This window comes from Chiloscyllium plagiosum, unplaced genomic scaffold (genome assembly GCF_037043375.1).
Source record: "Chiloscyllium plagiosum isolate Xiang-an unplaced genomic scaffold, Cpla_swu_hap1 HiC_scaffold_13, whole genome shotgun sequence".
NCBI lineage: Eukaryota > Metazoa > Chordata > Chondrichthyes > Orectolobiformes > Hemiscylliidae > Chiloscyllium > Chiloscyllium plagiosum.
In genome coordinates, this window is record NW_028270151.1 from 64,295,036 (window position 1) to 64,317,222 (window position 22,187).

The window sequence follows — 22,187 nt, forward strand, 5'->3', positions numbered from 1 at the left end:
AGAAAAAAGTTCTGGCTCAACTTTTCTTCTTACCTTTGCTGAGAGGAGATAGGGCATAAGTTAATGTGGGGCTGGATTCCCCTGAAGTAAACCACAACTATCCGATAATGGTAGGGTAGGAACTGTAAACACCTCAAACTCAGATGCCACCTACAAAAGGATAATGTTGTCATGCACTTTGGCTACATGCCTGGTGATAGAATACTTGAACCAGATCAACTGATTTGTTAAATCTGAAACCTGGATCCGCCAGATTCATCCTTCTCCAGGGCTTAATTGATGAGACACTTTGCTCATTATTGAAACCTGTTGAATTAACTGCTGGGTATTTTGATTGTTCCAAATCCACTCGAGACAATCCAGCCAGTCAAAGCTCCTCGCTGGATAAGCAGTAGAAACTTACCAGTGATGTGTATTTCCAAACAGTGTGATTTTAGTTCGATAAATCAAAGTATCTGTGTGCTCCTTTGGGTGTTTGTAAAAGGTTTCTGACACTAAGGTAAAGAAATACAGGTGAATTCTCCCTGGTGTCCAACCCAATGCTTGCTTACCCTGAAAGACAGATTATTGCAAAGATCTGGAAAGAAAATGGAAAACAAAGCTGTTTTAAACCAAGGAGGTGGTGCAGCTTTAAATATCATCTTGGCTGCAGCATTATGCATTGTACACCCAGTGGGCAGAATCTTACAGGGACCTGAATGATGTGCACAATGGCACAATCACACAATATTTTCAACAAAGTCTATCTCGAATTCTGGAACAACTCGCTGCATCTTTTCACTAAGTTCCAAGTGTTGAGGTGAGATTCTCTCTAGGAAGCTGCAAATTGCCCGTTAATGGGGATGACTGTATATTAATGACCTTTTTAAATGCACATCTCACCTCATTAATATGCAGCTTTCTCAACATGTGAGTCAGAGCAGGGATTTGGTGACTTCCCTTGTCATTTGCTCCATAGGAGTTCCATGTCTGACACCAAGAAGCGACATCTCAGTGCATATACCATCTCCACGTTGGCCTCCAACATTGTGCCAGCCTGTAAGAACCCTCATGACAGATCTCTGATCCACTTCATGCTTCAGCACTTCAACGGCAACACTTCTGGGTTGCCACAGACATTAGCATTGTAATGTTGCAACAAGGGCACTGCATATTCAGGGACACAGACCCAGCTCACAGATTAGACCAGGCTACATCTACATTAGACCAAGCCAGTTAACTTGCTGTCTTAGTGCTCACTCACTTTCAACCTACAGCTCACAGCATCCCTGCCTTGCCTTGTCTTGCTTTTTTATGCATGGTCCCTCAGCCAGAGATACCAGGTTCAAAATACAGCCATCTTGCCTTGCTATTTAGCAAGACACAAAGCCAGGGAGCTAGTCATGGTTGTCAGAAGTCTTCAGAGAAGTCAGAGAGTCTCAGTACTGCGATGTAAAGGCAGTCCTCGATACAAACCTGAAGGCTTGGACATTGTCTGTCAGCCGCTCAAGGTGGTCAGAGTCAGGAGCCTCTCCTCATAAGGGGTGAGAAGCTGAATGTCAGGCAGTCTTGAGTCTTTCTGCTGAATTGTATGCTATTTTGCTCCTGGAATGAGAAAGCAGGACAAGTATTAAGGGAGATGAAAGTCGGTGGCATAGCCGTTGCATTTGGTGCGGGGATGTAGGAAGGTGTCCTGTATGAACGAGTAGGCAGCACAGAGAGCATACAGCACTGGTGCTGCTGCGGAGTGAGGTAGGTCACAATGTGTGAAGGAAATGTGGCAGGCAATAGTTGGAGAGGTAGAGCATAAGCCTCATTGTAAGATGGTGTAGCAGTTGAGAGTGAGTGAGTTCAAGGTATCGGAGAACTTACACCAATGGTGTGAAGAAGACCTTCCTGCAGATAGCTGAGACTGCTGAAAACTGGGTAGTGACCATGGAACAGGCCATCTGGGGGAAGAGCACATCACACTCCTGCACCACTCTGTCCACTAGGAACTCAAGGCTGCTGCACACAAAGAGGAATTACAATTTGCCCTGTGTGCCATGTCTGAGGCAAGCATTAGGAACTGTGCAGGACAGCTGTGGAGTAACATTACTTGCCTGGGTATATAAAGGCCTTATAAAGGTGGCACTGATGCCAGGGATGCTGGTAAAACACGGTGAGTGATCTTGCTTGGCCTTGCGGAGTGAAATCCTCTGTGAAACTTGACAAAATTGACATTTATCCAAAACATAGAAGATTCAACCCAAAGTTACCTTTCCTGGAACAACTCAGGAGAAGTCAGACGGAACAGCATTGGTGGGTTTCTGAACTAAGGGATAACTGCCTGAAAACATTTTGTTTGGTTCCTCTGTAGGTGACCACAGCTTGTGTGTGTGTCTACGCACAATACATCAGAAGCTTACAGCCTTTCAAAGACAAAGTTCCCACATCTCTTTACCCCTTTCCTGTGTGGAGATGCAACAAAAAAAAATCCCCTCTCTGTCCTCACTCACTTTTTAATTTCTAAATTGCTCTGTTTGCAATTGCCGTTATCTCAGAGTCATACAGTTATACAGTACGGAAATAGTCCCTTCAGTCCTGGTGTTGTGTGATTTTTAACTTTGTACACCCCAGTCCAACACCGGCATCTCCAAATCATAAAAATATGCTCCTCCATTCTGAAAATCAACCCTCAACTACTACTCTCCGTCTTCTGCCGTTAAGCCAATTTGGATCCAATTGGCAAGCTCACCCTGAATCCCATGTGATTTAACTTTACTAATTAGTCTACCACATGGAACCTTGTCAAAGGCTTTACTAAATTCCAAGTAAACAATGCAACCGCTGCTGCCCTCATCAATCTCCTTGGTTACTTCCTCAAAACTTAATCAAGTTTGTGGGACATGATCGCCCTCACACAAAACCATGCTGACTATCCCTAATCATTCTTTGCCTCTCCAAATGCATATAAATCATATCGTTCAGAATCACCTCCAACAATTTACTCACCACTGAAGTCAGACTCTCATGTTTACAGTTCATTGGCTTCTCCTTAAATTCCTCCTTAAACAAAGGCACAACATTAGCCTCTCTCCAGTCAACCGACACCTCACCCATATCTATAGATGATAAAAATATTTCTGCAAGAGGCCCTGCAGGTTCCTCCCTAACTTCCCACAATGTCCTGGGATACAGTAGATCAAGTCCCAAGATTTACCTGCCTCTTTATTTTCTAAGACCTCCAGCACTTCCTCTTCTGTAATGTGAGTTGTTTTCAAAACACCAATATTTATTTCCCTGAATTCTATAGCCTCTACTTCTTTCTCCACAGTAAAAAGTGACACACAATATTCATTAATATTTCTTCTATCTCCTGAGGTTCAACACAAAAATTACCTCTTTGATCTTTCAGGGGCCCACCCTTTCTCTAGTTGCTTTCTTGTTCTTGATGTAGTTGTTGAATATTTTTGGATTATCCTTAACCTTATCTGTCAATGCTATCTCATATCCTTTCTTAGCTTCCTCTTAAGAATACTCTAACACTCTTTATACTGTTCAAGGGATTCATTTGAACCCAGTTATCTACATCTAACATATGATTCATTTTATTTTTGATGAGAACTTTAATATCTTTATTCATCCATTGTTTTCTAATCCTACCAGCCTTATTTTTTACTCTGAACATAATGACTTTGAACTCTCATTATCACACTTTTGAAGGCCTCCCACTTTTCAAGTCATTGAGATGTACATCACAGAAACAGAACATTCAGTCCAACTCATCCATGCTGACCAGATATCCTAACCTAATCTAGTCCCTTTTGCCAGCAATTGACCCATATTCCTCTAAACCCTTCCTATTCATATATCCATCCAGATACCTTTTAAATGTTGTCATTGTACAAGCCTCCACCACTTCTTCTGGCAGCTCATTCCATACACACACCACCCTCTGTGTGAAAATGTTGCCACTTTGGTCGCCTTTGAAATCTTTTCCCTCTCAACACTTATCAGACGTCCCTTTACTGGTGAACAGTTCACTCCAATCAACTTTTGAAAGCTGTTTCTCATATCACTAACATTTCCCTTACTCCAACTGAAAACTAAGTTTTATGGAAGACATCCTTTTCCATAACTATTTTAAAACTAATAGAATTATGATCATGAGATCCAAAGTGTTTCACTCCTATCACTTGCTCTACCTTATTACCAAAGAGAAGGCCAAATTTTGCTCCTTCGTTAGTAGGAACATTTAAATATTGATGAAGAAACTTTTTTTGAAGACATTTAACAAATTCTTCACCATCCAAACATTCGGCATTATGGTAATCGCAGCCAATGTTTGGAAAATTAAAATCACCTACTATATATCCTTATTATTCTTACATATATCTGTGATCTCTCTACATATTTGTTCCTCAATTTCCCTCTTACTGTTGTGGGGGGGAGGGGAGGCTATAGTATAATCCCATCAAAGTGACCATTCCTTTCCTTTTTTCTAATTTCAACCCACACATTTGCACTCTTTAAGAGTTGAGAGAGGTAGTTGCTCAGGATAGGGAAGAATCTGCCATGTGGTCATTTCCACCAATGCCTTTCCCATCGACCATTGAATGCCCACTTAAGTAGGCTCCTGCTCCTGAATCCATGAGCAATGTTTACTAACCAGACTCCCCACATGGCACATTGCCCATCTACCTTTGGTAAAATGCAAGCAGCAGCATACGGAACTGTTTAATTGGCCTCTGGTCAATAGGTCTCTCCTCGACCTTTCCGTCCATTGGTGGGGTGCACTAACAGCAGGTTGAATGACAGATACTCCAAATCCTCACTCTCTTCCCTTGTGTTTTTTCTGATTCCACATCCTCCTCCTCCTCAACTCCACAACCTCCTAAGTTACTCCTGCATGTCTCATACATCTTAGCTCTATAAGCACAAATCTCTTTATAAAAATTCCAGCAGTTTTGATGTGTACAGGTGGGGAGATTTAAGCTTTTACTGTTGACAAGCTGAACCAAAGTCTCTGGTCCAAGGTAAGTAGGTAGCATTTTTACAGAATAGAGGATAGTCCAGAAGGCAACTTAAGATTCCACATGCATAGATTTGTCAATGCCTTAATTTGAAACTTCTTAAACATAGCCAGTCATTCTCAGACTGAATCTGCAATTGTCAAGGAACAGGAAGTTTGAGCTTCTGTGCTATGCTTCAGTCACCCTTTCCAAATCTCAGAGAAAGAGTTTCTGGCCTGGCTGTACAGGCATTGCTGAAAATATCCACCCCAGCAGACTGAGAAGATAGATTGACCATTAACTCTTCTGGTTGCTTGAGGGGTGGGAATCTGAGTTTAGACCACTCGCTGAAGGTCTGCAGTCTTTTAAACTCATGCTCTATAGTAATATTGTTTCCATCCTAATCCAGATAGCAAGTGATTCTGTTGAGTTCAATTCTATCCACTTTGGGATCCTCACTTATTTCTGCATCATTGTGACTTTTTAATGCAGGTGAAGTTACTGCTGGCCACAGAGGAACTTTAACTGGAAACAATTCTGGGGTAATCTACTGACAATGGTAAACACTGAAATGCAACTTTGTTGGCATGGTGTAATAATCTTTTACAATTTATGAATTAACTCAAAAATTGAACCCCACCCATGACAATAGTGAACTGATATCTCAATTGGCTACTTGTAACAGAGATTTTGGCAAGGTTCTAAAATACTTTTTAAACAAAAATTATAAAATAAAAGTAGCTTCCATTGAACCCAGGTCCAAGTCATTTAAGACTCCTCTACAAATATCACAATTTGGATTTCAGTTCTGAGGCTTTTCTATTTATTTCTATCTTTCAATGTCCTTCCATTCAGAATGCATTCCTAATCTTTCTTTTTCTGCTTTAAATATTAGCTCACTCTAATCATCAATCAATTACATCTGTCTCATGCTAACCAATTTCACTATCTTGTCCATTTCCGCGAGTTCCCTTTTGCAATGCCTCCATCCTGCTTTTAAAGTTTCCACTTATATATCATGAGTCACATATTAGATTGCGTTCCCGATATACAGGCTCACATATGAGATTGCGTTCCCGATATACAGGCTCACATATGAGATTGCGTTCCCGATATACAGGCCCACATGGTTCAAGTACGTCAAGAGAAAGAGTGGTCCCTGAACTCACCAGGGTGCTTCGAGAGTTAATAGTCTCCATCCTGACTGCTAGCTACGTGGACTAACTCATCCATCATTTTGTTAGCTTTTCATAAATTCTTTTGATTCAGCAATATTATATATATGCCACATACCATTTCTATAGGTGTTTAATTATGAGCAACATATTGAAGAAACATAGTTAGGATTTAAACATTATGCTCAATATTATGACAAACATTGAATGATTTTGAGTCAATATGAAAGTTCCTTTAATTTTCTATTGAATTTGGCAATGTAAAAGATTAACAGTATTTTCATTCTTTTCACAGTTTAATTCCAGCCGGGGCTGATATTTTGTTATTCAGAGAGAAATATTTCTACGTCTCTCAAATGGCATTCCAGCTGGGTTCCCTGCAGTTTTCATACCTTACAATATGGCAGAGGGCACATGTCAGTAGGAAGCTTTAGGAGAAAAAAATTAAAAATTTCATTTGAAAAAGCTGATGTCAGCTTTGCCTGCAAATCCTCTTGACAAGGGCTGCAAAACTGATATGGCATAAGTCACCTCACGTGTAATATTTTAATTTTGCCATTTCAGAATGCCACAAGCAATGACCTAATGACATATTTTACAAAGGCACATTTTACTCCAGACACCCAAATCTTCCTTTTATTCTTATCAATAATTTTAACAATTATCAGTTTTGAGTAAAACCTGGTACAATATTGATAGAAAGCAACAATTGACCAATTTTGTGTTTAAAACCGATGTGTGGATTAGTATTCCTCCATAAATTAATTAAGCAACATTAGTAACAACTTTCAGTGCTAAAGGGAACTTTTGCTGATTAAGGCATTGTTAAGGTTCATTAATCAGAAATTTGCACAAAATAAACTGCCACATAGTCACAACTAAAAGTGAGCATATTACTCCAAGATATTTTTATAGTGACTTTAATCACCAAACTAGTCACAGCACGAGGAATGTTACACCATATGACAGTTCTATGCATTGTTTGCTGTCCTTTACATAAATGCAAATTCAACACTACCAACACATGGAGGGTAATTTTAAAAAAAATCATTGATCACAGAATTGCACAGGAAAACTAAGAATTGAGCAATGGCATAAATCAGAAGAGTTTACTAATAGAATGGAAGAGAGGGAAACATTCATCGAGTAGGATTAATAAATAAGTGGGAAGGTAAGATCAGAGTATTTTACAAAATGGTGTGATCCACTGATGTGCAAAGAAACAAGCTGAGAAGTTGGTTGGACAGGGAAGCATAAAAATCAGCATGTTATTGAGAAACAAGCACTGTAATAACACATGATTGGTGCAAGAACAAATTGTTGATTTAGTGGAGTGTGGATGATGTTAGCCCATTGGAATGGGTAATGATTGGTAAAATCACAATGCAGTTTGAGGAAAGAGTGGTCTGGTGGTATCAAACATAGATCAGGAGGAGACCATGGTATTATTCATGGAGACAGGGTGATGAACCAATCCAGCCAAAGGAGGCAGTTCATGGTTGAGTGCAGGTCCAGAAGCGGGATGAGGCAAACCTATCCAGTAGACGACAGTGGTTTACATACTTTTGTGAGATTAGGGACAGAACTAGCATTATAAAAGGTTGGTTAAATTGCACTTTGACATAAGCGGGTGGAGTGTGTACAGTGAATGCTTTGCTCAGTTGTACTTGAAGGTACAAATAGAGTCCTAAGACTGGTGTGGGACCCCCACTTTTCATAAGTAGCATGCGTCCTAGTGTTTCTGGAATGAATGCTTGGCTTCTCAGATCTCTAATGTATGGTCTCTGCTTCTCTACAATTTTCTGCAGGATGAGGTGAGTGACAGCTGCAATTTTTCTTTAGTGAATTTATTATTTTTGCCTATGGTGATAACTGGGAGTCAGACAGTGAAATTAACTCCTCAAAGCTTTTACTGATGTGAAAATATGTGCCTTTATTGTATGAATATTAAAACATGCAGACGCATTTTAACAGATCAGATCAAACACTTTCTAAATTTTGGCCTTAGCCATGGTTTTAGTAATTCAAACCACTGAAACACCATGAATTGGCACTGATTCAGTAATGTATATTCACAAACCCTCAGTCTTTGGCCTGCAGAAACAGTCCAATACTTCTGCAGGAAATGAGGTTATTTTGAGAATGGGTTGAGACACAATCAGATTGTTGCTTTGAACTTTGAACACAATCAGATCAATGAAGATACGGTCTGGTCCCTGGATGACCCAGAAGTGCTTAGTATTATCATTATATGCAACATAAGAGGCAAAGAGCAGTAGCCTGTTGCGTACTTGTGTCAACTGCCAGTGTGAGACAGAAGTCATTTTATTTTGCAGGCCACATTGGCATATTGATGTTTGTCTGCTTGAACCAAGCAGGAATCATAAGAATGGCAATGGTCAAGTGTTGTGGAATGCAGCAGTAGGCCATTATGGGGGAGAACTATCCTTTGGCAGCCATATCATTACAGTGCATTTGAAATCGGAGGAAGCACTGAGTAGAAAAGGCCAAAGATTTTCTGTTGTGATCTGGAGTCTGCTGTCTTGCTCTTCCTGACCCACAAGGAAACATTGAAGAATATGAAAATTGACTTAACTTATTGGCGATCTTCTGGACAGCTGCTCTTCAACAACTGGTGTTCTTGGGGAGGTGATTACCTACAATCAAAATCAACAATTCTATCACACAGCAAGGCCAATCAGGAGTCAAAATACTGGTCAACATGTGCATACAGTGCCAAGTCAGAACAAAGCAAGGCACACATTTAAATTCCATTATCATCAAACATACACACAAGTGATTTTGATGCGTATAAGTAATTCAAATAAGTGTATTTTCTCTTAAGTTCAAAAATGGTTTGCATTTTATGTAGCAAGTTGCCATTTGTAACAAAATCAAATGTATGTGTTTTTGTATGATGACAGCAAGAGTATAAATCAATTTGCTAACACTCTCTCAGATGTACTACACAACAAATGGAGTGCTAGTAGGGATCTTTATTTGAAAGAAATAGAGACAGCCACTATACACAATACATTAGTTTAGCAATGCAACAGTCATTTAAACAGAACTCTTCAGGTTTGGCATTGTATCAAAGTTTCCAAAAATTGAGCAAATTAATTTTGATATTTTACAACATATGAGAACAACAAGACAGTGTAGCAAGAATATGTAAATACAAATCAATTCTGTTATGAGGAAATTTATGATCAAATTTGCCAAAGTTTAGCTTATGTAGGAAGGCCCCAAAGGAGCTTTCCACATCCATCAAAGTTTTACCTGCACATCCACTAATATCATCTATTGTATCCGTTGCTTCCGATGCGGTCTCCTCTACATTGGGGAGACTGGGCGCCTCCTAGCAGAGCGCTTTAGGGAACATCTCCGAGACACCCGCACCAATCAACCATATCGCCCAGTGGCTCAACATTTCAACTCCCCCTCCCACTCTGCCAAGGATATGGAGGTGCTGGGCCTCCTCCACTGCCGCTCCCTCACCACCAGACGCCTGGAGGAAGAACGCCTCATCTTCCGCCTCGGAACACTTCAACCCCAGGGCATCAATGTGGATTTCAACAGTTTCCTCATTTCCCCTTCCCCACCTCATCCTAGCTTCTAACCTCCAGCAACTCGATCCCCTGACCTGTCCGGACTTGTCCGAACTGCCCAGCTCCTTTTCCACCTATCCACTCCACCCTCTCCTCCCTGACCTATCACCTTCATCTCCTTCCCCACTGACCTATTGTACTCTATGCCACTCTCTCCCCACCCCCACCCTCCTCTAGCTTATCTCTCCACGCTTCAGGCTCTCTGCCTTTATTCCTGATGAAGGGCTTTTGCCCGAAACATCGATTTTGCCTGTCCTCGGATGCTGCCTGAACTGCTGTGCTCTTCCAGCACCACTGATCCAGAATCTTAATGCCCAGAGCGCAGTTAGGGATGAGCAATAAATGCTGGCCCTCATCCTGTGAATGAATTGAAAAAAAATTGTCTGAACTCAGGATAGTTCATGAATATACCTCTCTACAATTTTAATTAGACTCAGGCTTGTTTTTAAAAAAATGCACAAATGGCTTTAAAAGGAAATAAAACTCATCTTGCACTGAATTTATTTTAATATAATTTACATATATATCATTAATGGATCTAAATGGCATATATCCATCTAAAAATTTAAATGAATCTGGAATTATATTTTTCAAATTAATTAACAAATTGTAGAATACATTATGGTGAATTCATAGAAAAGTTTATTTAAGAAAACATTGAAGAATGTTAAAGTGTTCCTTTTCTCATTTGTTCTAAATCTCTCTAAGTACAGAGGAAATTCGATTATCCAAATACCAATTATCCGAAAATCGGATCATCTGAAGGAGATCTGGAGGTCCCGATAGAAACATTACGTCAAAAACATGTTTCCAGCAGTGATCGCGTCTTTTGTTTACAGTGATTAAACAGGCACCGTCTCCAAATGACTGACCTCCTGCCTGCTCTCTCTACCCAGGCTTTCCCTGGAGTTCTCCACAGGGGTGTACCCTAACCCGCCCCCCCCCCCCCGCCCCCCAACTCGCACGCTGTGTGTTGCTGCAGTCTCCTGAATAGGGAGCAGACTTTAAAACTTTGAGCTCCAGAGGAAAGGCATTTAATCGATTTTCCAAAATATCGATTATCCGAAAAAAATAGTGTCAGCCATCTCATTCGGATAACCGAGTTTCCACTGTATATGCTACTATCTGGCCCTACTCTCTGGCAATAGCTCAATAATACTAGTGATTGGAATACAAAAAGCACAAGCCAGTGTAACACACTGTCCAGGTAGGCTTTTCTTGGGAGCTTCAGGATTCCATATTCAGGCGCAAATGAGCATCAGGAACTGGCACTGTGTAGTGAACAGAGACTCAACTGTGACTTTCCCTGACTTAGCCAGAGGCAGGGCTTAGACTCATAGAGTCATAGAGATGTACAGCACGGAAACAGACCACTTGGTCCAACTCGTCCATGCTGATATTTGAATCTAATCTGGTTCCATTTGTCAGCACTTGGCCCACATCACTCTAAACCTTTCCATTCATATACCCATCCAGATGTCTTTTAAATATTGTAATTGTATCAGCCTCCACTACTTCCTCTGACAGTTCATTCCATACCCGTGTGTGAAAAAGTTGCTCCTGAGGTCCCTTTTAAATTTTTCCCCTCTCACCCTAAACCTATGCCTTCTAGTTCTGGACTCCCCCACCCCAGAGAAAAAATTTTGTCTATTTACTCTATCCATGCCTCTCATGATTTTGTAAACCTCTATAAGGTCACCTCTCAGCGTCCGGCACTTCAGGAAAAACAGCCCCAGTCTTTTCAGCCTCTCCCTATTGCTCAAATCCTCTGGGCAACATCCTTGTAAATCTTTTCTGAACTTGCTCAAGTTTCACAACCTCCTTCTGATAGGAGGGAGACTAGAATTGTACACATAGAAACCCTGCAGTGCAATTAGAGGCCGTTGAGTCTGCACTGACCATCCGAAGACCATCCAATCCAGATCCATCTATCACCATAACCCCGTATTTACCAACTAGCCTGCACAACCCTGGACACTACAGAGAAATTTAGAATGGCCATTCCACGTAACCTTTGGACTGTGGGAGAAAAGTGGAGGAGAATGTGCAAACTCCATACAATCTCCCAAAGCTGAAATCAAACCCGGGTCGCGGGCACTGTGAGGCAGTGAGCTACCATGCCGCCCATGTCTTCCAATTAAGAAAGAAGTGTTAACAGAGTCCAAACCGACTGATCAGGTACACACAAAGGCACATTGGGTTAATTTCTTTTTCCATTTTCAGTCAGTGTTTTCTTCAGTGAGATCCATGTGCCTGGTCCACCATGGTTTACTCAGTGACTTTTTTCTTGCAATTCTTTGCTCTTCACCTCATTAATTGTACATTTGGGCTTCATGGTGTCTTCTTGTGGAACCACGCAACTGGAGAGGCAGATGCACTCAACCACCAATGGGATCTTCTGCCATTTAGGCAGCTGGTGCCATGCTTAATTCCAGCAGCACATAAATTCACACACTGCAAGCCAAGCAAGCTTTTATACTGAGGTGGAATAAAATATCCTTCATGATTACAAGACCATAAGGTGTAAAACTAGAAGTAGTCTTCATCAGTCAATGAGATCATGGCTGATCTGACAGTCTCAACTTCATTTTCCTGCCTATTCCCCAGAACTCTGAAATCCCTTTCTGATTTAAAATCTGTCTAACTCAGCCTTGAATATACTTAATAACTCAGCATCAACAGGCTACTGCAGTAAAAGATTCTCTACCCTGGTAGAAGAAATATCTCCTCATCTCTGTCTTAAATGGACATGCATGAGTCTGAGATTATGCCCTCTGGTTTTAGAATCTCCCACTTTGGAAACAAGCGTTCTGCATCTAGTCAAGTCCTCAAAAAAAATGTTTCAATAAGTTTGCCTATCATTCTTCTGAATTCCAATGAGTACAGTACAATGAGTATTTGACCTCTGTATTAGCCCAATTAACTTTCTCAGGACTGCCTCTGAAGATCAAAGCTTTTCTGAGTATTCCAACTGTAATCTAACTAGTGCCTTATATAGTTTTAGCAAAACCTCACTATCTTTATACTCCATTCCCTTTGAAATAAAGGCCGACATTCCACTTGCCTTCTCTATTATCTACTGAACTCTTTGTGATTCATATGCGAGGACTCCCAAATCCCTCTTTGTGAAGTCTTTCTCCACTCAAAAAATAATACGTATTCAGCTTTCTCTTTTCTTCCTGCCAATGTGCATAACCTCACATATTTCACATGTTATATTCCATCTGAGTGTTCATGTGTTCTGAGGAAGGGTCATTGAACCTGAAACGTTAGCTCCGATTTCTCTCCACCATTGCTGCCTGACATGCTGAACTTTCCTCGCAATTTCTTTTTTCCAGCAAACATTGTTCTTTCAATTTTATATTCCATATGTCAAGTTTTTGCCCCGCTTACTTAACCTATCAACCGTATATCCCTCTGCAGACTCTTTGTGTCAGCCTCACCACTTGCCTTACCGTGTCATCTGCAAACTTGGCAATAGTATATTTACTATTAAAAAAGTTGTAAATTCTTGGTGTCTTAGCACCGATCCTTGTGGTACTCCATTAATTACAGATTGTCATCCTGAAAATGTCCCCCTTATCCCAATTCTACATCTCCTATTAGTCAATTCTCTAATTGTGCTCATTATTCTATCTCCAACAACATGGGCTTTCATCTTACTGAGTAGTATCATGCTGTTCCTTAACAAAACTTTCTGAAAATTCAAATATATTACATTCACAGCTGCCTCATTATCTATTCAACTTGATGCCTCCACAAAAGAATTCTAGTAAATCTTTTAGTCATGATTTCCCCTTATGAAGCCATGCTGAGTCTGCTTGCTCATATTAAACATTTCTAAAGGTTCTGGCATTACACCCTTTACAATAGACTCTAATATTTTAGTTTCGTCTTTTTTTTAATGAAGGTATTAAATTGGCAGTTTGCAAGATGACCTTCTGTGCAACCACTATCTCTGTAGCTACTTCTTTTAATATCCTAGATGGTATCCTATCAGGTCCCGGTGACTTATCAATCTTTCTCTTGCAATAGTTATTATATTTATTTCCCCCACTCCTTTTGCCCTTCGATTACTTAGAAAAATTGGAATGTTATTAGAGTTCTCTATTATGAAGACCACTGCAAAGTATTTATTTAACTTCTCTGTCATTTCCTGGTTTCCCATTATTATTTCTTCAGCCTTTTTCTCTGAAGGACATACGTTCACTTTGGCTTCTCTCTTCCTGTTCATATATCTAAAGAAGCTACGTTGTCTGTCTTATCACCTCCAAGTTTATTTTTAAAGTTATTTCTCTTTAGTATTGTTGAATGGTACAAACGATTGGCAGCTCAACTCAAGTGACACCAATCTGCAAATAGTCTGCTGGCTAGGGAGCCAAGTTTACGATGGATTGAATGTTATGTTTTCAATTGGCACAGTGAGAGTTGCATTTAGATTTTTGGAGGGTTTAGCCCCACAAGGTCATGATTTCCTCACCTTCAAGAGCTGCCTACCCCATTCCAATGACACCCTCATCAGATCCGATCCCCATTTTTCCACACACTGTTTCTGGAGCGATACACTGAATCGATAGATATCCGCTAAACCCACAATATCCTTAGAGCTTATGCCATCTTTGAAAGGTCATGGTGCACCCATACAAGAATTCACAATCCAGTGTCATCCCTCACTAGCAGAGAAATAGCACACAAAACAAAAAACAAAAAACACACTGCTTATGATATATAGCCAGCATACAACCCGATTCTCTCACCCTCCTTAATCACCAGGCTACACAGATTAAACATACATCCCCGGTTTCTCACCCTGCTTAATCACCAGGTCACACATTTTATTTGTTCTGGCCTGCATCCCATCAAAATATCCTCTCCAAGTCAACACTCTCTCGCCAATGTCCACTGGGCCCCACATTTTGCCTTCATGTGGAGAAGATCACATAAAGGCAAGCAACTGACAATTCCAAACATAAACTTTTATTTGCATCTGTTAAAATCAAACACAAACTAAAGGAACAGATTCTGCATATCACGCCAAGGAAGCAAACCAAATATTGGCGTCATGACCAACGACCAGTCTATCCTCCACGATGGTCTGCTGCCCCAAAACTTATCGACTGGAACCAGGTGTCAATCAGGTCCAGTGTGGCTTGTAGTGCAAACACATCTGGGGTCTGCCATGCACAGGAGAGCTTTCTCCTTCACAGTGTCCTCCTCCTCCTCTTTGCTCACATTCCCCCAGTTCCTCAACATCCAGTGTATCACCTCATCACCTGTTTCAATTGTGCAGGATGCACCATCTCAAGATGTCTGCAATACATTGGACGGACCCCAAAAAATTATTTGAAGTGGCAGAACTGCATGCTCACCAGCCCTATCTTCTGCTGCACTGTTGTCATAGTTGATGCATGGGGAGCATTGTATCTGTACTAGAAGGTTGTGCATGGTCACAGTGAGAAGCCCAGTAAGGCATCTGGATCTTTAAAGACACAATATGCATGAGTGCTCCAGGATGCAGTAATGGCAACTACCAGGATAGTGGGCACACCCCTCCAGGAAGTCATAATAGTGATCACAGATCATGTGGACATTAATGAAATGACAGGCCTTACTGTTGATGAATTCTGCAGTGTTGTGATAGGTCAGTGCCATGTGTGTAGAGCCAATGGGCATCCTGCACCTGGGGAACTCAGTTACAGTCCCGAGTCCCACTGCCCTGGCTAAACAAAATGAGCCAGTGTGATTTGGCACAGGTAGTATTGGTCATTGTTCTGATGCATTGTGGGAGTATGTTTGAATGATCCCATATAGTTCTCTCATCACTACCTGGAAGAAGCAAGTCCCATAAAAAAATTAAAGGAGTTGTCAACTTGCTAGCCACTGGGAGACAATGGCTTTTCACCCGTCAACCCTCAGATTCTGCTCCAGCATCCTTCGCAGTTCCAGCACAGTGATCGGGGACATAACAGCCTGCATGGACATTGCACCTCAGTCTTCATCAGGAAATGGAGTCAGGGTTGAAAATCTCAGATTTTCCTGAATGCCTCATACATCATGCGGTCATGTGATGGGGGCCTCTCCCCATGTTGGGTGTTCATCATCCTTAACAACAGCCTACTGCTACCCCAGGGCTTGAGGTTAGACCAGCTTCTGTCTTCACCTTCTTAAATGGGGTGGCATGATGGCTCAGTGGTTAGCACTGCTGCCTCACAGTGCCAGGGACCCAGGTTTGATTCCCAGCTTGGGTTACTGTCTGTGTGGAGTTTACACAGTCTCCCCGTGTCTGCATGGGTTTACTCCGGGTGCTCCAGTTTCCTCCCACAATCCAAATGATGTGCAGGTTAGGTGAGTTGGCCATGCTAGGTTGCCCATACTGTTAGGTACATTAGTCAGGAGTAAATGGGTTTGGGTGGTTGCTCTTCAGAGGGTAGGAATGGACTTGTTGGGAATCTAATCTAATTTAAATAGGCGGTCATAGCCAATAACCCGCCAGTTGCAAGGCGCAGGTCTCTCAACTGAAATGGCCTACATTGGGGATATATAAATGAAGGATCTTCTCAGGTCTCAGAACACAGTCTTTGCTGGCATAGCTTGCAGATGAGGGCAGCATACATTCCTCCTTACACTGAGACAAGCTGCACCCTATAATGAGGACTGCGTTTCCATCAATCATTCAGCTTCAGCCTCAGTTTGTGCACCAATTTGTTCAATATGCTGCACTGGCTTATTTTACAGCACACATAACAGAAAAAGAGAGTGCCAGCTGCACTTTGAATCCATTCTCATCAAGGCCCACTTCAATCATTGCATTTGGTACACACCATCGTTAAACTTATCTAAGAGACGATGAAGCAATAGTCTCCAACTTGCATAGAAATCTTGAGAAGTTGCACATGGAATGGTTCATCTTTGGCTAGTATTGGCATCTTTTTATGTCATTGGTGCTCAGTTCAGATCTTAACAATTTGGAGGGACCAAGGCATGGTACAAATTGCCTTTGACCAGCATCTGAACTGTCAGCACCTTCACTCTGCATGCATTGCAAATGGATGATGAAATAATTGAAAATTAAATATAGTTGCAGTTTACAAAAGCCTGTGTTACATATTTGCCCCTTCAACATCCTAGTGTCCAGCAAATGTAGATCCTGTGTTCACCTATCAAAGTGACACCGACTCGGCCTAGAATGGGTTATGTTGCAGCATTTTCTACTGGCATTTCACATCTAGAGAGTGAAAAGAGATGATAGGGAACACAGCCCGTGGGAACACCATCAGCTGTCGCCTCAGAGCCTCCATTTCCCCTTTTACTTTGCACTACACCAACAGATTTCTATCCATCTTCCCGATACCATGTGGAGACCCAGCACAGTGAATTTCATCTCCAATCATCTTCACTGCCCCTGAACACCTCAATGATGCCCACTCTGGTCCTCTTCACTCCCCTGTGGAGGTCACAGAGCAACCTCTAGACATGAGTGACCAGACTCCAACAGCTGTGCTTGCAGCTCCTTGACTAGCAATCCCCTGACTGCTGTCGCTGGTCATCCAAAACTGACCATTGCCCTGTCAGACAGATCCACACACCCGAGCGAATAAATGACTGTGGCTAAACCTGTGTGCAGACTGTGGCCATGACTGATGGTACTGATAGATATAGCTCACCCCTGTCCCCACACATTGAATGGACTGATAACTAGAACTCACCCACTTTTAGCCATGGCCATTTGATTGAATAAATATACAGTATGTTTGCCATGTTGACAGCTGGCATATGTTATAGGTGTTAGATTGACATCTCTAAATTCCATAGAGCAAGATGTGCCCTCACCCTTCGCTGTGCTGAATGATTCCTATTGGCATTCTGTGTCTGTGTGTTTGTGTCTGTGTAAATGAGCATGTCATTACAGTAGAACTGATAGCTGTTCACTCTGGCAGAAGCACCAAGATGCTAACTGGCACAACACAGCATGGCAAGGAAAGGCATAGATGACACTTAGCAGGTACTAAGTGCGCAAGTACTAAAAACAAATAAACAGCCCTGAGATGTAACTTGGTTCAATCCATGAACTGGGTGCCAGTTTCTGTGTTCAAAGTGTCCTTGCAGTAGCCCTTTCAATGCTCATTTCCAGTGTGCCTTGCAATGCAGATCTATGCTTTCTAAATATCCAACAAGTGGATTGGAGTGATTCTGTGATGGTCATGAGGGGTGGGCAAAAATCAGATGCCATTGTCTGTGTATGAGTGTTATGTGTGTGGCTGATACCCATCAACTGTGCTCTGAGACTCTGTTCATTGCTGAGCAGTACGGAGGCTCTCAACATCTAGCTTGTTTGACGTATTTGGTAAGAGAGGTAGCTAAATATTACTGAGGCAAATTGTGGCTCTAGCCAGGCTTTTAACAAGCTGCCAGGTAGACAAGCAGGAGGCTGGAAGAACACAGCAAGCCAGGCAGCATCAGGAGGTGGAGAAGTTAATGCTTTGGGTGTACCCCTTCTTCAGGACTGAAGAAGGGTTACACCTGAAATGATGATTTCTCCAAATCCCGATACTGCCTGGCTTGTTGTGTTCTTCCAGCTGCCTGCCTGTCGACCTTGGATTCCAGCATCTGCAGTTTTTTTTTGTCTTTAACAAGCTGCCAGGCCCCTTCATTGGCAATTTGCCACAGCCAGTGAGATACTTGCCTTGTCACTCGGCAAGTTCATTAAAGATACTCTGAGTTGCTCCTGACATCGAGATGGGTCTCGGCTTCCCGCATAATTCTACCATAAATCTTATCATAGCCCAAGTTGCTCAGGTCCATGTAAGGTTTCGCACAAGGTCTTCAGTCTTCTTTACATTTAGTTGAAGGAAATACAGCCCCAGATAACAGCGCTCTGGTAACTTAGAGTTATTGAAGAGCTTGAGAGAAGTAATAGAGACATGGATTTGGGCGTTATTAGAGTATGCATGGGAACAGATGCTTTGCTTTTGGATGCTGCTGCAGAGGGCCAACATTTTGCTGAGGATATGAGGGGATTATGAATAAAATTGAGACTTATTATAAGTAATAGCCGAGGTGAAGGAATAAAAGACACTGCAACTAATTTTCTGCCTATCTCAGATTATGTGGCATTCTGGGAAAACTGGGCATCATTCTGCAGTATACAAACCCGAGGACTATGCCATCACAACATATCCAAAATAAACTCACAATCAAGCAACATTTCAGATCTTTTTAGGTGCTTCATATAAATGTTATGACAAGGCATCCTGCAGATACTTCTTGATATCAATAATTGTGAAACCCATCAGTTAAGGAAATTACGAAAGCTAACTGTATTTCCTTTGTAATCATAAATACTAATCTGATAAAAGGTACATGTAAGTTGCATTATTCTTTCTAACAGATTAGTACCTGTAGTACATAGAAGAATACATAGAACATAGAAGAATACAGCGCAGTACAGGCCCTTCAGCCCTCGATGTTGCACCGATCCAAGCCCACCTAACCTACACTAGCCCACTATCCTCCATATGCCCATCCAATGCCCGCTTAAATGCCCATAATGAGGGAGAGTCCACCACTGCTACTGGCAGGGTATTCCATGAACTCACGACTCGCTGAGTAAAGAACCTACCCCTAACATCTGTCCTATACCTACCCCCACTTAATTTAAAGCTATGCCCCCTTGTAATAGCTGACCCCATACGTGGAAAAAGATTCTCACTGTCAACCCTATCTAAACCCCTAATCATCTTGTACACCTCTATCAAGTCACCCCTAAACCTTCTTTTCTCCAATGAAAACAACCCCAAGTGCCTCAGCCTTTCCTCATACGACATTCCTACCATACCAGGCAACATTCTGGTAAACCTCCTCTGCACCCGTTCCAGTGCCTCCACATCCTTCCTATAGTATGGCGACCAAAACTGCACACAATACTCCAGATGTGGCCGCATCAGAGTCTTATACAACTGCAACATGACCTCAGGACTCCGGAACTCAATTCCTCTACCAATAAAAGCCAGTACACCATATGCCTTCTTCACCTCACTATTTACCTGGGTGGCAACTTTCAAAGATCTGTGTACATGGACACCAAGATCCCTCTGCTCATCCACACTACCAAGTATCTGACCATTAGCCCAGTACCCCATCTTTTTGTTACTCTTACCAAAGTGAATCACCTCACACTTAGCTACATTGAACTCCATTTGCCACCTTTCTGCCCAGCTCTGCAGCTTATCTATATCCCACTGTAACCTGCTACATTCTTCCTCACTGTCTACAACTCCTCCGACTTTTGTATCATCCGCAAACTTGCTCACCCAACCTTCTAACCCCTCCTCCAGGTCATTTATAAAAATGACAAACAGCAATGGTCCCAAAACAGATCCTTGCGGAACACCACTAGTGACGGCACTCCAAGATGAACCTTTGCCATCAACTACTACCCTCTGTCTTCTTCCAGCCAGCCAACTCCTAATCCAAACCTCCAACTCACCCTCAATGCCATACCTCCGTATTTTTTGCAGTAGTCTACCATGGGGAACCTTATCAAACGCCTTACTAAAATCCATATACACCACATCTACCGCATTTCCCTCATCCACCTCCTTAGTCACCTTCTCAAAGAATTCAATAAGGTTTGTGAGGCACGACCTGCCCTTCACAAAACCATGCTGACTATCCTTGATCACATTATTCCTATCCAGATGTTCATAAATCCTATCCCTTACAATTCTCTCTAAGACTTTGCCCACAACAGAAGTGAGACTCACCGGCCTATAGTTACTAGGGTTATCCCTACTCCCCTTCTTGAACAAGGGAACCACATTTGCTAGCCTCCAATCTTCTGGCACTACTCCTGTAGACAACGAGGACATAAAAATCAAGGCCAATGGCTCTGCAATCTCCTCCCTTGCTTCCCAGTGAATCCTAGGATAAATGCCATCAGGCCCAGGGGACTTATCTATTTTCACCCTTTCTAGAATTTCCAACACCTCTTCTCTACATACCTCAAAGCCATCCATTCTACTTAATTGTGACTCAGTATCCACATTGACAACAATGTCCTGTTCCTGAGTGAATACTGACGAAAAGTATTCATTCAGTGTCTCCCCAATCTCTTCAGCCTCCACACGCAACTTCCCACTACTATCCTTGACTGGACCTATTCCTAGCCTAGTCATTCTTTTATTACTGACATACCTATAGAAAGCCTTAGGGTTTTCCCTAATCCTACCAACTAAGGACCTTTCATGTCCCCTCCTTGCTGCTCTTAGCTCTCTCTTCAGGTCCTTCCTGGCTACCTTATAACTCTCAATCGCCCCAATTGAACCTTCACGCCTCATCTTTACATAGGCGCCCTCTTCCATTTAACAAGGGATTCCAATTCCTTATTCAAGCACGGCTCCCTCACACGACCCTTTCCTCCCTGCCTGACAGGTACATACTTATCAAGGACACTCAATAGTTGCTCCTTGAACAAGCTCCACATATCAATTACGCCCTTGCCTTGAACTTACTTTTCCAAGCCACACAGTCCTAAGTCATGCCTCACCGCATCATAATTTCCCTGCCCCCAGCTATAACTCTTGCCCAGTAGTGCACACTTATCCTTCTCCATCACTAGAGTAAAAGTCACCGAATTGTGGTCACTGTCCCCAAAGTGCTCACCTACCTCTAATTCTAACACCTGGCCTGGTTCGTTACCCAGAACCAAATCCAGTATGGCCTCACCTCTTGTTGGCCTATCTACATATTGTGTCAGGAAACCCTCCTGCACACATTGGACAAACACTGACCCATCCAACGAACTTGAGCTATAGCTTTCCCAATCAATATCAGGAAAGTTAAAGTCCCCCATAACAACCACCCTATTACTTTCACTCTTCTCTTGAATCATCCTCGCAATCCTTTCTTCTACGATTCTAGAACTATTAGGAGGCCTGTAAAAGACTCCTAACAGGGTGAGCTCACCTTTCCTATTCCTAACCTCAGCCCAAACTACCTCAGATGGCGAGTCTTCATCCATCGTCCTTCCCACCGCTGTAATACTATCTTTGACAAGCAATGCCACACCTCCCCCTCTTTTACCCCCACCTCTGACCATACTAAAACTTTTAAACCCTGGGACCTGCAACAGCCAATCCTGTCCCTGTTCTACTCATGTCTCCGTAATAGCCACGACATCGAAGTCCCAGGTACCAACCCACGCTGCAAGTTCACCTACCTTATTTCGTATACTTCTTGCATTGAAGTATACACACTTCAAGCCACTTTCCTGTTTACAGGCACCCTCCTTTGAAATTGATGCCATGTTCCTAACCTCGCTACACTCCAGGTCCTGCACCCTAAAGCTACAGTCTGGGTTCCCATGCCCCTGCAGAGTTAGTTTAAACCCCCTCCCAAGAGCACTAGCAAACCTCCCACCAAGGATACTGGTG